Genomic DNA, 16,595 nt, shown 5'->3' with positions numbered 1-16,595 from the left:
GGTGTTGTTACCTTAAAAGTGCCAAACTTGGGATGACTTACCTCGATTGTACCGAATGGGAAAATGCTAAGTGCCATAAGAGGAATTTCTTCATTCGGTGTGGTAGTGATAATGTGAGGATCTGCGGCATCTAATAAGATTTTATCTCCAGCCTTAAGTTGATGTGGGAATGTGTTGAGCTCGTTCTGGCGTAGTTCTGGTTTATCGTGTGTTCTTGGTTTATGCGTCCGCCATTCATCTAGCTCCTCGATTTGTAGCCTTCGATCTCCATGAATAGGTCCTCTGATACTGCTTGAGAATGACTCATGTGCTTCCTTCAGACTCATTTCCTGCAAAGTAGGTTGTACCATATTGTCAGTTTCAGTAGAATGGGTTAAACGATCACCTTCAATTTCCAATGTGTTGCCAGAATTGCGAGCTTAAAGGGTGATTGTTCCGTCTCCCACACGGAGTGTGAGTTCACCTGTGCCAACATCAATAATCATTTTAGAAGTTTCTAAAAAGGGCCTTCCTAAAATCAAAGAAGTGTTGCTATCTTCCTTTATGTCTAAAACAATAAAGTCAACGGGAAATACAAATTTATCGATTTTAACTAGGACATCTTCAATAATACCCCTAGGAAATATTATAGTTTTGCCTGCTAATTGAATGCTCATCCTAGTCTGTTTGGGTTTCCCGAGACCTAATTGTTTAAACATTTTGTAGGGCATGACGTTAATACTAGCCCCCAAATAAGCTAATGCATTATTAACATCTAAACTACCAATTAAGTAAGGAATCGTAAAACTCCCTAGATCTTTTAGTTTGTTGGGTAGTTTATTTTGGAGAATAGATGAGCAAACTGAGTTTAGCTCCACATGCGATGCCTCGTCCAACTTCCGCTTATTTGCTAAAAGCTCCTTTAAATATTTTGTTGCGTTTGGCATCTGCGATAGAGCTTCAATAAAAGTTACGTTAATATGTAATTTTTTAAGAGTTTAAGGAATTTACCAAATTGTTCATCTGAGTGGTCTTTCCTTGTCGCATTGGGGTATGGAAGACGAGGTTTATATTTGACATTCATTGATTTTTTTTTATTATGACCTACCTCACCTTGACCTCTGCTTACTATAGTTTCATGCCTCCGTTCTGGCTCAGGCTCAACGAATTCTTCTTCATCTTGAACATTAATCGTGTTGAGCTGTTCGCTTGGGTTGGGTTCAGTGTTAGTTGGCAAGCTACCTTGTGGTCGTTAGGAGATTAGTTTAGAAAGTTTGCCTATCTGAGTTTCAAGCCCTTAGATTGACGCTTGTTATTTTTTAAGTGTTGTTTCGGTGTTGAAAACGGGTTTCTGACACCGAGATAAACTTTGTGAGCATCTCTTCAAGGTTCGGTTTCTTTTCCTATTGATAGAGTGTCTGTTGAAAACCTGGAAGATGTTGTGGTCTTTGATTTCCTTGACCACCCCACGAGAAATTTGGGTGGTTCCTCCAACCTGTATTGTAATTGTTTCTATATAGATTGTTTTGAGATCGAGGATTATTACCCATGTAATTTAACTACTCGTTATCCATGTTGTGGCCATAAGGTTGGTATTCCGAATGGCTTGTTCCACCTCCACTTGCTTCGCACTACATTACTAGGTGAACCTGTGAAGAACTAAGAAAACCGTCAACCTTTTTATTTAGAAGTTCTACCTGGTTTGATAGCATAGTAACCAAATCGATGTTATAAACGCCTGCTGTTTTAGTTGGCTTAGTCCTCATGACTTGCCACTGATAGTTATTCAGTGACATCTCCTCTATAAACTCATAAGCATCTTCAGGTGTTTTATTATTGATGGTTCCGCCAGCAGCTGCGTCAACCATTTGTCGAGTCGAAGGATTCAGGCCATTATGGAATGTTTGAACCTAAAGCCAAAGCGGTAACCCATGGTGAGGGCACCTTCTCAACAGGTCCTTGTATCTCTCCCATGCATCGTAGAGTGTTTCTAAGCCCATCTATACAAATGAAGAGATATCATTGCGTAATTTGGCCGTTTTAGCTGGCGGAAAATATTTTAATAAAAACTTTTCGGTCATTTGCTCCCAAGTAGTAATTGACCCTCGTGGTAATGAGTTCAACCACTGTTTAGCTTTGTTCCTCAATGAAAAAGGGAATAATCAAAGACGAATTGCATCATCAGAAACACCATTAATTTTAAATGTATCGCATAGTTCCAAAAAGTTTGCTAAGTGAGCGTTAGGATCCTTATCCTGCAAACCATCAAACTCAAATTGTTGTATCATTTGAATAGTGTTAGGTTTTAGTTCAAAAGTATTTGCAGCTACAGCAGGTCTAACTATGCTCGATTCAGTTCCTGTTAAAGAAGGTTTAGCATAATATACATAGTGCGTGGAGCAGGACTTTGATTAACTGCAATTACAGGAGGTAGCTGATTGTCTCGATTTTCAGCCATCTCTTCGGTTGGGGGTTGAGTATCGTTCTCTTTCTTGTTCTCTGTGTATCTTAAGCTTCGCCTTATTTCTCGTTGGTTTCTGTGAACTGTGCGATCGATTTGTTCGTCAAAGAGTAGTGGTCCTGACAGGTTTGTTCTAGTCATAAACTATAAAAACCTGCCAAGAGAAAGAAAAAGTAAATTAATGAATAATAAAAAAATTAAATTAAATTAAATTGTAAGGAAAATAAATGGATAAAGTAATAAAAATTGAGCGTTCCTAATATCTTAATTCCCCGGCAACGGTGCCAAAAACTTGGTCGCGATTTTTGTGACAGGTAAGTTTTAAATATTTATAATTAATCGTTCTTGAAACTAACTATTATCGCGATGTAGTCAAGTGTACCTATCGAACAGTAGTATAGTTTTAGCAAGATCGGATTGTCAAACCCAAAGGAACTAAAAGTACTAGTAATGACTGTCTTTTATTATCTAGCCTAAGAATAAGGTGGTTTTGTTTTAACTAACTAATTAACTAATCTAAGAATTCACAGAAAGTAGAATTGGGGGATTACTTTTGGAAAACGATTGAATTAAGACAATACCTAAGGAAAAATCCACCTAGACTTCACTTGTTATTCTGACTCTGAATCAGACGATTTATTCATTTAACTTGTTCTGTAGAGATCCCTAAGTTATGTTATTATCCCTATTCAAGACTAATAACGTCTAATCCCTAGATTGAATAATTGAGACTTTTCTCTAATTAACACCCTAGGGTTGCATTAACTCGATCTATGGATCCCCTTATTAGGTTTCACCATAATCTAGCAAAATGTTGTTACCCTATCTCTAGGCGCGTAATCAACTCTGCTTAATTATGACAAATGTACTCTTAGACAGGGTCTATTCCTCCTCTGAATAAGAGTTTACCGTGAATCAATATCCTGGGATATCAAAACAAGAATTAAGAACACATAAATAAGAGCAAGTTAAATATTTATCATACAATTTAGAAATTAATAACAAGATTCGTCTTAGGTTTCATCCCCCTTAGGTATTTAGGGGATTTAATTCATAACTAAAAAAGAAAACATCTCAGAAGAATAATGAGTACAAAACATAAAGAAAACCTAAAACTTCTGAAGGGAAACTGAAGGGAGATCTTCAGTCTTGATGATGAATCCGACTTCTGAGATGGATCAATCGGCTTCCTTCGAGTAATTCCTTCCTTCCTCCATATGTGTCCCCTTACTTTCCTCCTCTAGGGTGTATTTATAGGCTTTAGAATGCCTAAAAGCCCTCAAAATTGGCCTTTTCTGAATTGGACTCAACTTGGACTCGGCAGGGACACGCCCGTGTGACTCATGCTTCGAATCTGCCAAATTGACACGGCCGTGTGGTCTGTCCATGTGAGGAGGTCCAGGCCGTGTTGAATTTGTACTTTGGCCCATTTTTCTCTGTTTTTGGCCCGTTTCTCGTTCCTTTAGCTCTCTTATGCTCTCCTAAGTATAAAACATGAAATTAAAGCATTAGGAGCATTGAATTCACCAATTCTAATGGAAAATCATCCATAAAATGCGTTAAGCATGGGGTAAAAATATGTATAAATTACGGTTTATCAGGCGTTCACAGACCACAAATAGCCACAAAGGCATCCACAAACCTTAGGTAGCCCCAAAGGAATCCACATATCGCTAGATAGACAGAAAGGAATCCACGTTTAATAGACTCCGCCGCAAAGGTGCATGGAACAAATACAACCTCAAAGACTCTCATATAACAGAACCAGCCAAAAAGGCTTCCAGTTTTCGGTAAATGGCATTTTTTACTATAGGGATTTGCCTAAACTCAACGTCTTGATGTTTTTCCCTCATCTCCTGGTACTTGCCCAACCGTTCTTTATCTTCTTTCTTCACATGATGCCATAGTCCCAGACTAGGTCTTACATTATGTTGTCTCTACTTGCCATATGATGCCTTAGCAAATAGCTAGGCCTTACGATATATGGTCTTCGTATCCCCATATGATACTATAGTCCTAAGCTAGGTCTTACACTATATGGTCTTCTTACTATGGCTATGGTTTTTCCTTATTAGAGTTTGTGTTTACTATCCTGACAGACTCAAATGCAAGCAAACTCTTTATGCAGACTCATACTTAACACACTTACACTTTCAAACTTCTTCACACTGATACATTAAATTTTCAAACATGTAACTCATGAACTTGAACTTCTTGCAGAGATTTATTCATGACGAAATCATACATTCAGACACATTCATGTATCTACATACTTTCTTCATAATAGAAACATATTATCAAGCTCATTCTTTCTTCATAATAGGGGTACATCATCTTTAAGCACCACACTTGCATATCTTATGTTTTTATTTCACAGATTAGCCTTTCAAATAGACAAGACTACAAAAAAAATGCAAGTAGGATTCAATTTAGAGACTCATCAGTTAGCCTTAAAGGTAGCTTAAAGTTCATATCCTTTGCCTAGTCAAACATTGAAATTTTTCCCTCGATAGGCAGAAATAATTCATTAGAACTAATTTGGGTAACCTTTATCATCACCTTTAACAAAACATAGCTTTATTCCTTCATGCATACTTACAGATCTGTGTTTTCAACAAGCAAATTCAGGGGACTTACCTTAATAGGAGGCAGAAGTCTCAACAAAACCAGAGCTTTCAAACTTAGCTTCTATAGAGAAACGTTTCTCTCTACCTAAAGCCTCAAATTTAAAGAGGAAGGAAACCCTCCTTTAACTTAATCTGAGTACTCTTTGACTTCACCAAAGCCTTCTTTGGAACTGGGTAAACGTCACATCAAAACTGAGCTATTTTTTACCATTATCTATAACAACCCATTTTTCAGTTAAATCAGAACAGTGGTTTCGGGACCACAAATTTGACCCCAAAATAAGGTTTATTTTTATTTCATTATATGGTTCATATTATAATAGGCATGTCGTGTGAAAATGTTGATACAAAAATTTCATCGATTCAGTGTTTTATTACGAGAAAGACTAAATCGCATAAAATACGAAAGTTGAATTCTAGTAGCTGTAAGGATTAAATAGTTATGGAATTCATATCTAGAGGTCATTATATGGTGATTAGACCATTAAAGAAGTATGTAGATTTTTTTTTGATGACTCATCCATAGAAATATAGAAAAATGGTTGGAAATTGTAAAATACTTCATTAATTAAAAGATGAAAAGAAAATATCATCTTATTTTTGTGATCTTCAACCTAAAAATCTATGGAAACCCTTAGAGAGAGAGGGGAAACTTTTGGCTTATTTGGGTAAGTTTTGTTGTCCCGTTTTTAGTAATTTTGATTTTTTTGAAACCGGGATAGCTTAATCTCTCTATTTGAGGGATTAATTTGAAAAGTTATCAAAGTATGAAAAATGGGCCAAGGATGTATATGCTAAAAATTAAAAATTTATGGTAGAAAATGAAAGGTTGTTGATAGATAAAGAACTTTTACAAAGTGATTTTTGATGGAAACATGGTATAGGGACTAAAATGTAAACTTGTGATTAAAGAAAAATTCTGAATTTTTATGAATATATGTGCTGTAAAATTTTTAATGGGATTTTGGTTAGGCTTGGAATAGGGAGTAAATTGCACAAGTTTCATTTTCTAAGCCAGTGGACAAAATAGGAATTTATGAAAAAGTTAGGGGCAAAATGGTAATTTTTCCTAGGACGTAAATTGAGTCCATTTAAATATGAAATATGTGAAATTGATGATTAAAGTTATTTATATAGATCAAGATAACATAAATTCAAGGCTAGATCAAGAAAAGAAAAGGTTTTGGATTAGTAGATTATTTACGCAAAGAAGTATCGAGGTAAGTTCGTATAACGTAATTAAGCATGTAATATGTTTAATTGAATGTTGTATTGTATCGAATGTGACTTATATTTATGTACATTACTTGAATGCTATAATGAGAGAATTAATACATGCTTGATATGGTGAAAAAGGGGTTAAATCTTGATTGAATATTGAATTCTGACGAATGTATGCGCTTTCCCAAAATGAATAAGGTCCTGCATTTGTTGCGGACGGGATTTAGCTCAGACGAGTAATCCTATAAACCTTGTTATAGAAAGGATTTACCCCAGACAGGTAATCCTAATATAATACCTCTCGAGTATATGTTATGATTAGGGTTTAGCCCAGACTAGTAACCATAATTGAACTCTTTGAGCATACATTATATAAAGGATTTAGCTTGGACTAGTAATCCTGTTACACAATATGTGGCTCGAGAGTGTGTTCCTTGATTAAGTACCCTAATGGGTACCATTGAATGAGAATTTGATGGATTATGGAATCTTACATCTCGAGTGTATTTCTTGAGCATCCATCGGAATTTCAATGATTCAACGGACATATAACTCTAGACATGGCATGAGAATTATGAAATGAAATGATAATGTCTTGAAAGTGTATTGCATGATGAGCTCAATTATTCTTCAACTTTGTGACTAACATGTTTGATTGGATGTATATGTTTAGGAAATTTAGCCAAATGGATGGAAAACTTGTTATTGTATGCTTAGATTTAATAATGAGATTAGTAAGTTTATTTTCCGTTATACGAACTTCCTAAGCATGTAATGCTTACTCCGTTTTATTTTTCTCTGCTTTATAGTGCTCGAAAGCTCATGAAGATTGGAGATCACTGGAGCATCGTCACACTATCAACTACTCATTTTGGGTATACCTAGTAAAATCATTTTGATATAATGGCATGTATAGGACAACTTGACCATTAGTAGCTTGATAATGATGTTTTGTAACCTAGCCATTGGGATGGCTAGTAATGGCTTATTTTGGTATGACTAAATAGGTTATTATGATATATATTCATATGTGTTATGTTAAGTACATGTGACCAAATGATGTTAATGCCTAAGTTAATCCAAGGTAAGTTTATAAAGACATTTGCATGTAATGATATGTCTTGTTGAATGATGGAGTTTGTCAAAATGAATGCTTGAGATGGTTGGTATTGGTTGTGTGTTTCAAGTGCAGGTCTTGGGTGAAATTTTGGGTGAGAAATGAAGCTAGAAATGGCTTCATTTTGTCCACCCAGGCAAACACACAGGCGTGTGTTTAGACTGTGTGTGACACACAACCTGGTAACATGGGCATGTGGTCCAGTCGTGTGTCCCTGCATCTTAAAAATGAGAAACAGAATGCTCAAAATTGGGCACACATGACCTTGGACACAGGCGTGTTACACGACCATCTAAAAACTGCACCTAAATTTCGAAAATTAAATTCAGCACACGTCTTAACACACGGGCGTGTTACTTGGCCGTGTGACTTCAATTCCTTCATGCCTTAAAAGTCAGAGAGTTACACGGGTTTAGGGCACGAGTGTGTGTAGTACAGGGCCTGACCACACGGGCATGTGAGCCCTGCAACTTGGAAAATTTTTGAAATGTCCCAAAAAAGTTTTAGAGGCTTCGATTAAGTCTTGACTTGACTCTAATGCTCGTAATAGGCCTCAATGGTCCAATTAAGGGATGTCTTGAATGATCTCAGTGAATGAATAGTAACTTATATAAATTATTTGTAAAATATTCTAAAAGTTTTGGTAATACTTTAAAACCCTATTCCAAAGATAAATAGGGTTTGGGGTGTTACATTTAGTGGTATCAGAGCTACGGTTTAGTCGATTCTCGATTTGACGTAACAATCACGAGTTTAGCTATATATGTCATTATATAAATTATGATAGTGTGATTACTCGTGATCATTTTAAATGAGTTTTTCATATAGTAATGTCATCCAACCGTGCTAGAGCTGAATCTGAAGAAGCTGAGAGCAATGCTTCAGCTTTAGTTCAAAGAGTTGCGTCTGCGTCTGGTAGTGAAAGGCCCATGTCTGAGGGCCGAAATGAGGAGGCAAAACAAGTCTTCTTTCAAATGATGAATGAATGGTTTACACAGTACCTGAGAACAAACCCTGCTGTACAACGACCTCCCCCATTCGCTCCTCAACCAGTTCCTAAGGTACCAGAAGGTGCCAAACCTGTTAGAATTGGTAAGCTCTTGATAGATAAAATCTACAAACACGGGGTGGAATAATTTAAAGCTATCGCAGATGATGATCCGAAAAGGGCTGAGTTTTGGCTAGAAAATACCATCTAGGTTTTTGATGAATTATAATGTACACCTGCTGAGTGTCTGAAATGTGTAGTATATATATTGAAAGAAACAACTTATCATTGGTAGAATACTAATTTCAATAGTATTGAGAGAGAATGTCACATGGGAAATCTTCCAGGCTGAATTCAGGAAGAAGAATGTGAGTCAGAGATTCATGGATAAAAAAAAAGAATTTCTAGAGCTCAAATGTAACACCCCTTACCTGTATTCGACGTCGGAACAGGGTACGAGGCATTACTGGACTCACATTACAAGCAATCATACAATTTCGGGTCATAAATTTGCGTCCAAATTAGAACCATTTGAAATTGATCATAAAGTCCCTATTAAGGGCCTACGATGCCCAAAACATGCTTTAGAAGTGGTCTGGGACTAAACCGACAACTTAGGAAATTTTTACAAAACTTAGAAAATTTTTCCACTAAACAAGGGTCAAACGCCCGTGTCCCGACCCTATGTAACTCTCTGACTTGTAACCTATGAACAAATTGAGATCACACGACCAAGTCACACGCTCGTGTGCTAGGCCGTGTGGAAAATTAATTTTCATAAAATAGGCACAGACTTCAAACGCACAGGACACACGCCCGTGCCTGAGGCCGTTTCATCTACTTGACTGAGACACACGCCCGTGTCTCTGCCCGTATGCTCAATTCTGAGCATTCTATTTCTCAAAATTAAGGTGCAGGGGACACACGGCCAAGACACATGCCTATAGGACAGACCGTGAGTAACACACGGCCTAGACAGACGCCCGTGTGTCTACCCATGTGGACAAAATAAAGACTATTTACGAATCCATTTTCCACCCTTATTCACACAAACACTTATACCAATTCAGTAGCACAAATCCATGGTACCTTTAGGCAACCAAACTGTAACAGCCAGATTTTGGCCTTAGTCGGAACAGTGGTTTTAAGACAACCAATCCGAAGTCATAGAAATTATTTTATTATTATTTTAGAGTTATAGCATATTTATATTAGTGCGTGAAAAATTTGGTGAAGTAATTTTAGAATTTGTGAGTTTAATTGCGAAAAAAGACTAAATCGCATAAAGTGCAAAAGTTTTAATTTGATAGTTAAGGGTGTTAAATTTCCATGTATCATAAATTGGGGGTCTTTAAGTGAAATTAGGCCATTATATAAGTGATGGTCAGCCTTGGGACAAGGAATTCAAATAGTCAAAGGTTAGGTAGGCATTGGTGGCTTATTTGACAAAATAAAATAATAAAGAAAAGATGATATCACTTAATCGTCATCTTCTTCACTTATTTTTATCATCAAAAATGGGGTTTAGAGAGCTCAAAATATCAACCATTTGTATCTCTTGCAAGTAAGTCATTTAGAAGGTTATTCTTAATGATTTTTATATTTTTGAACCCTTTGTAACATGAGCTTTCTAATAAGAGGACTATTTTGCAAAATGGTTGAAATTCTAGGGTTTTACCATGAGAGTTTTCATGATTTTTTCTGAAATTTTATGGATGAAAATGAATCATGGTTGTGAAATAAACAACTTTTGTAAAGTAATTTCCATGGAAACCCTAACTAATGACCATTTTGCATAAGTTGTAAAATAGGTGATAAATGTGTTAAATAATAATAATTGTAGGCTACTCCTAATACGAAAAGTATTCGGCTAGGCTTGGTTAGTGAGAAAATGTGATAAAAATTGATTTTCGGACCTAGGGGTAAAATGGTCATTTTGTGAAAGTCTAAGGGCAAAACGGCCATTTTGCCCAATTATGAATTTTTGAGTGTCTAGATTAATATGCTAATGACATGAATAAATTTCTATTATTTTAGATCAAGAATTACAAAATTCGGGCCTAGACCGGGGAAAAGCAAAACAAGTGGACTAAGCCGAACTAGTCATCCACATTTTGTAATCTGAGGTAAATTGTATGTAAATAATGAAACTATAATGTTATTATATGTGTTCGAATTGATATAGCATAAATTGCTTGTTTATGGAAATGATTATGTATGATAAATATTGAGATAGTAGAACTCCCCTTCGAACCTCAAAAACTCAATCAGATATTCATGCCATGACACTCAGGTTATTTGTGTGCTAGTGTAAGACATGTCTGGGACATGCATCGGCTACATTATGAGAGCCAGTGTAAGACCATGTCTGGGACATGCATCAGCTACAAGATGTGTTAGTGTAAGACTACGTTTGAGACATGGCATCGGCACGAATATGTGAGAGTCAGTGTAAGACCATGTCTGGGACATGGCATCGATTTAATGGATGAGCCAGTGTAAGACCATGTCTGGGAAATGGCATCGATATTATACCCTATGTTTGAGGCTTAGTGAATATCCGATAACATTTCAAATGTTTCAACAGTGAGAGTTACAGCTTAAGTTGAACGAGAAAAGTATAACCATGTTGTGAGTGGTACAGGTACCTATTTGAAATGTATCAGATGAGAGCTTAATATATGCTATGTGAATTGTATTGGATAGTGACGAGTAAGTTGTGCTTATGCCTACTTTTGTATTATGAGCATGATGATGGATGATAAATTTGTTGTTATATTTATTTGCATGCAACTTACTAAGCTTTATGCTTACCCTATTTCTTTCCATTTTCTTATAGTGCCGCCTAATTACCTCATGGATAATGGTTGTCAGAGGCATCGATCACACTATCAATCGAAGCACTGGGAATAGTTAGATCTCTTTATTTTCATTATGGTATGTATAAGACTCTTTGATTTTGTTTTAGTGTCACATTGTTTTGGGCCAAATGTGTTGGCTTGCTTTAATTGTTTTAGTGACACATTGTACAATGCCGTAAAAAATGGGCTAGGACACGGGCGTGTCATGGCTGTGTGAGGGACATGGGCCAAAGATACGGGCGTGTGTCAGGCCGTGTGAAAACCCCTGTAGGTTCGAATTTAGAATTTAATTCACACGGGTATGGGACATGGGATGTCCCTAGATGCTTAGGCCGTGTGTGTCACATGGGCCATCAACACGGCCATGTCATATTGACCACACAGGCGTGTTGCCCTTCCACACGGGCATGTGCTCTGTTTCAATGGTTATTTTTTTCTAAAGTTGGTTAAGGACCCGAGTTGGTCCCAAATGTTTTCCAAGGGATGTTTGAGGCCTCGTAGGCCAATGTTAAAGAGGGTTTAGACAAAGTTTGAAAAAAATTTTAAATTTGATCAAGTCGTGATAATTCGAAAACATTGGAATGTATGTGTTTAAATGTGGTAATGCCTCGTACCCCATCCCGGCGTAAGACTCGGGTGTGGGGTGTTACATAAACATCCATAATCATGGCTAATGTATATCTATGTAATACCATTGTCTAATATGCACATGACATTTAACATGCTAAATCGAACATACCACTTTCACATATCCAAAACACCACTACGACTAATACCAACTTGTATTCACTCATCAAGATGATATAGCATATAAATAAACCAACCCATCCAGTTCACAACAAGGCATTAAACCATAATCAACAAGTAACAAACCATTATAAACCACATCACTAAAAGCATTAGCACATATATGCATATAAACAGACTTACAACCATGTTAACCAAGATGAGCCAATTTATATGGCCAATTTCCACAACAAGCCTTTGATATTTACAAGCCACTTCTTTTGGCCAAAATCATATTGACACATATAACAAAATAACCAAGTCCTTATACATTCCATACTTTCAAAATACTAAGATCATCAATACCCAAAATGAAAGTTTGATAGTGTGATTGGAATCTCCGACGATCTCTGATCCGAGCTAGCTTGGCGACACTATAAAAATATGGAAAATAAATTGAGTAAGCTATATAGCTTAGTAAGCTTGTATACATGAAATAAACAACCTTACCACACTTTATAACATTCAAATAATATAAAAAAATTAAATGTAAACTGACCATAGTATCATAATTCATTCCATCACCAAACTTACCTCATTTTAATCATTTCATGTATTTAATAAGCATGAGCTTTACGTACATCCCTGAACCATTTTAGAATGAACTTACACATATTCTCATCTTTAACATACCCGTGAACCACTCGGAATAACATTGTCAAATACTCGGGAAATTTTGCACACTAAGTGCCACATATGTAGCTAAAGCTACTCAAGTCTCATATCACATAATCGCTCGAGCTATCGACTGGCATGCTCACACAAGCTGTCAGTCAATACGTAGCTACACGGTGCTGCTCACACAAGCTATCAAGTATCTACAACATATGTTAGTATACTCAGCCACCGGTAGGACGTACAATACCAGAACCCGAATCACATAATCACATAACACATAATGACCCTAGTGACATGTCACTTGTATCCTACCCTATTCCTAAGGTTCAACGAGATTTCTCACTAGCCGAATCGTCGTTGAACTCGTTCATAGAATTATACTCATTCACATAATCAAATATAGAATTCATGCAATATTAAAGCATTTAAATACAATTATTCTAAAGCTTATTTTTTAACATACGAACTTACCTCGGTACAAAATGGATAATATTTCGATTTAATCCACAACCTTGTTCTTTCCCCGACCTAGGTCAGAATGTGACAGCCCTAAAGTGACCCTAGTCGGAAAGCGGTTTCGGGACCGCTAAACCGAGTCACCAAATTATTTGAATATAATGATTATTGTCTAAAATATGTGAATATGAATGTGTGAAAGTTTTAAGCTTCGATTTAGTCAATTGCATGTGAATTTAGCTAATAGGACTTATGTGTGACACTTTTGAAATGTGATAGGTCGATCTATAAGGATCTATTAGTGCAAGAGATCAAAAGGGTGGACTTGCATGTCAATTTCCCCCTTAATTAGTAAGTGGCCGACCATGACAAGGAGGGTGGACAAAATGTTATGGGCAAAACATGTCATAAACATGTTATGTTAATGCTTATGTTAGGAATAATAAAATAAAGAACATGAGAAATAAAATATTAGTGTTAGTAGGAGGAGAAACAAAAAAAAAATGTGTGTGGTTGCCCCCTTCATTGCCGTGAATTGAAAGAAGAAAAAAAAAGAGCTTCATTCTTTGGTTCTTCTTGGCCGAATTGAAGAAAGGAAGAAGAGAGGTTTCGGTCACCTTGAGCTTAAGGGGAGGTTAGTATGTTGTGTTAGATTCTTAAATTTTAAACTTGTTTCTAGTTAATTAGCTAATTTCTTACACAACCCATGGCAAAAATTTCGAAATCTTGGTGATGGCTTGAGCATTCGGTTTTAGTTATTAAAGGATGAGATTGGGTTATAATCTTTATGTTTTATGAAGAATTGTTGAAGAGAAGGGTTTAAATAGTCAAATTATAAATTTAAGTAGTCAAATTATAAATTTTAATGCTCATGAGTACAATGGCCAAACATAGATTTGTCTAAAGAATTGAACAAATGCCGTGTGAGTGATTGAAATGAATGAGTTGGAGGTTGGATCATGTTAAGATTCGGCCTTGTACATAAACATTAAGAGTTTGATGTTTTTGTGATTTTTGGAAGGTAAATAAGGTTATACACAAGATGAATACTAAGATTTTGGTTGACTTGTTTTTAGTGAGGTTCGGCCAAGGACCTTATGTGCAAGTTTATTCGGTTTAAGTAGAGTAAACGTGACGGGTAGATATGGAGTAATGTGTATATTGGTTCGGCTGCTAAGCAAGGAAATAATTGTTGGTAACATAGTATCTAAGCACTTATGAATATATATATGGTATTTTAAGTATAATTGTTCATTGATAAGGTTGGTTAATAGTTCAAGTAAGGATTACTATATTTGATATGTACATAAATTGAGGTAATAGGTTCGGCAATTAGCTTAAGACATACGGGTAATATCATATGTCCGATCATAGTTAAACATTCGATAATTGTGATTCTTTGGCTACAATGTTTGAATATCGCCATGGGGAGAATATATGATCAGTTGCCTAATATTAGTTCAAAATGAATCTAAATAAATAGATATCTGTATATAGTAAAGTTGGATAAGTAATTGAATAAATTTATTTGTTTATTAAGCTCAAGAGCTTAGAGGATCAAAGTTGGATAAGGGAAAGGAAAAAGTGATCGAATAGCCGTCGAAATCGTTCGACCACATCCGAGGTAAGTTTTCGAGTAATGAAACTTAGATTATGATTCGATTAGATTATGTTATAAGCAAATCAAAATCATGCCCTTTGTATGTAGCTTTTGAGCTGAAAATGATAATGCTTGATAAGTGACTTGTGTTTGAATTCTAGTTACGAAAATGAAATATTGATGTGTCATGATTTATTGATATGTGCATGGATATTCGGATTGATAATCGGGCTAAGCCCGAAGGCATTTGTGCGAGTTACTATAACCGGGCCAAGTCCCGAAGGCAATTGTGCGAGTTACTATAACCGGGCTAAGTCCGGAAGGCAATTGTGCGAGTTACTATAACCGGGCTAAGTCCCGAAGGCATTTGAGCGAGTAGCTATATCCGGCTAAACCCCGAAGGTACTTGGTTTGGGAATGAGCGATCTTGCTGTAATAATTTCAATTAATACGCTCGTAAAATCCCAACGATAAGGTACGTTTTGTATATGCATTGGAGTAGTGATTTCGTTTAAATATTATCCGCTCAGTCGATTAGTGAGCTTTCGGGCCTTTGGTTAAGTTGATCCCTTATGTATGAATATAAGGGTTGGAAATGTGAAGTAGGACTGATTTTTGAGAATATGTGTATATGAAATTATCTGTTTAGTTATATGAATGCTATACTTCAGTTGTGCCTAATTATATTGCTCAAAACTTACTAAGCATTAAATGCTTACTCCGTTCTTTGAATCTCTGTTTTATAGATTTTGGTTCATCAGCTATCGGACTCGGGATTGTCGAAGTCGAAGTCGTCCACACTATCAAAGCCCTTTTGGTACACTTTTGGTTGAACTCTGAAAATGGCATGTATAGGACTACTCTTTTTGTTGTTGGTCATGTACCCTTTGGTTTTGTATAAATTTGGATAGCCATGCGAAAATGGCTTATAGACACTTTGAGCATAGCATTATAATCGTCTTGTATGTTGTTCATTGAGGGGTATGGAAATGTTTGGTAATGATTATCCATTGGGAATGGTTAATTATGATTATTTTGATGCTATGTATGACAAACTCTAGTTGATTCATGGAAAACCATGAAATAGGTAAGGTTTACCTTAAAAACAGATGCTGATAGCAGCAGTGGTGTGGATTTGAAAAATCACTAAAAATAGTAAGAATGGAATTAAATAGTGAATAAATTATGTAATTTAACCTTGATGAATCTATTTTCATAGGGAAGTAATGAAATGATCATATGAACAGTATTTTATGAGATTTTAAAGTTTTCGTGAAACAGGGCCAGAGCGTTTTCTGGATTCTCTGTTCGGATTTAGTAAATTCATTATAAATTAACCAGAGATAGTTAGAAGTCATGCCATATATTTATAGATTCCTTTTCGAGTCTAGTTTCTTTAGAAACAAACGGCATAAGCATTGAAGCCCTGTACAAGGAGGTATATAAGTCGTAATGCATGAAGGTCAGAGCAGTTGAACCCTGAAACAGGGGAGACTTTAACTAATAAACTGTACTAATTGGCCTGACCAAAAATTCTAGAAAAAAATTTGTAGATGGATATATGAGTCTAGTTTTAGGGAAAATTTACGAAACTGATTTTAGAGTTTTGGAACTCAATATATGATTTTTAAGGTGACAGTGACGCAGTTAGCCAGCTAGTCTGGAAATTTTTAAAATGGACTGTAAAAATAAGGGAATTAAGTCTGTTAACCCCTCGTGTCCGACTCCGGCAACGGTCTCGGGTACGGGGTGTTACACAGAACCTCTCCTTTCTTGATCTATAATATCAAATTTAACTCATTCAATTATCACATTATTCAATTTAACCCAAAAACACATTATGGCAAAAATTACATTTTTGTGCCTAACTTTTCAACTTTT

At 36.0% G+C, this 16,595-nt stretch overlaps 1 non-coding gene across 1 annotated transcript; it reads left to right on the top strand.

The window, feature by feature from the left end:
• Positions 1-1,905: 1,905 nt before the first annotated feature.
• Positions 1,906-2,012, top strand: LOC121230139 (small nucleolar RNA R71). Its single transcript, XR_005928091.1, has one exon. It is a non-coding gene; the product is annotated as a small nucleolar RNA R71 (small nucleolar RNA).
• The last annotated feature ends 14,583 nt before the right edge of the window (positions 2,013-16,595 follow it).

Source organism: Gossypium hirsutum, chromosome A05 (assembly GCF_007990345.1).
Source record: "Gossypium hirsutum isolate 1008001.06 chromosome A05, Gossypium_hirsutum_v2.1, whole genome shotgun sequence".
In the NCBI taxonomy this organism is placed as follows: domain Eukaryota; kingdom Viridiplantae; phylum Streptophyta; class Magnoliopsida; order Malvales; family Malvaceae; genus Gossypium; species Gossypium hirsutum.
Note: the sequence above shows the minus strand (reverse complement) of the source record. Positions and strands in the feature narration are given on the sequence as shown.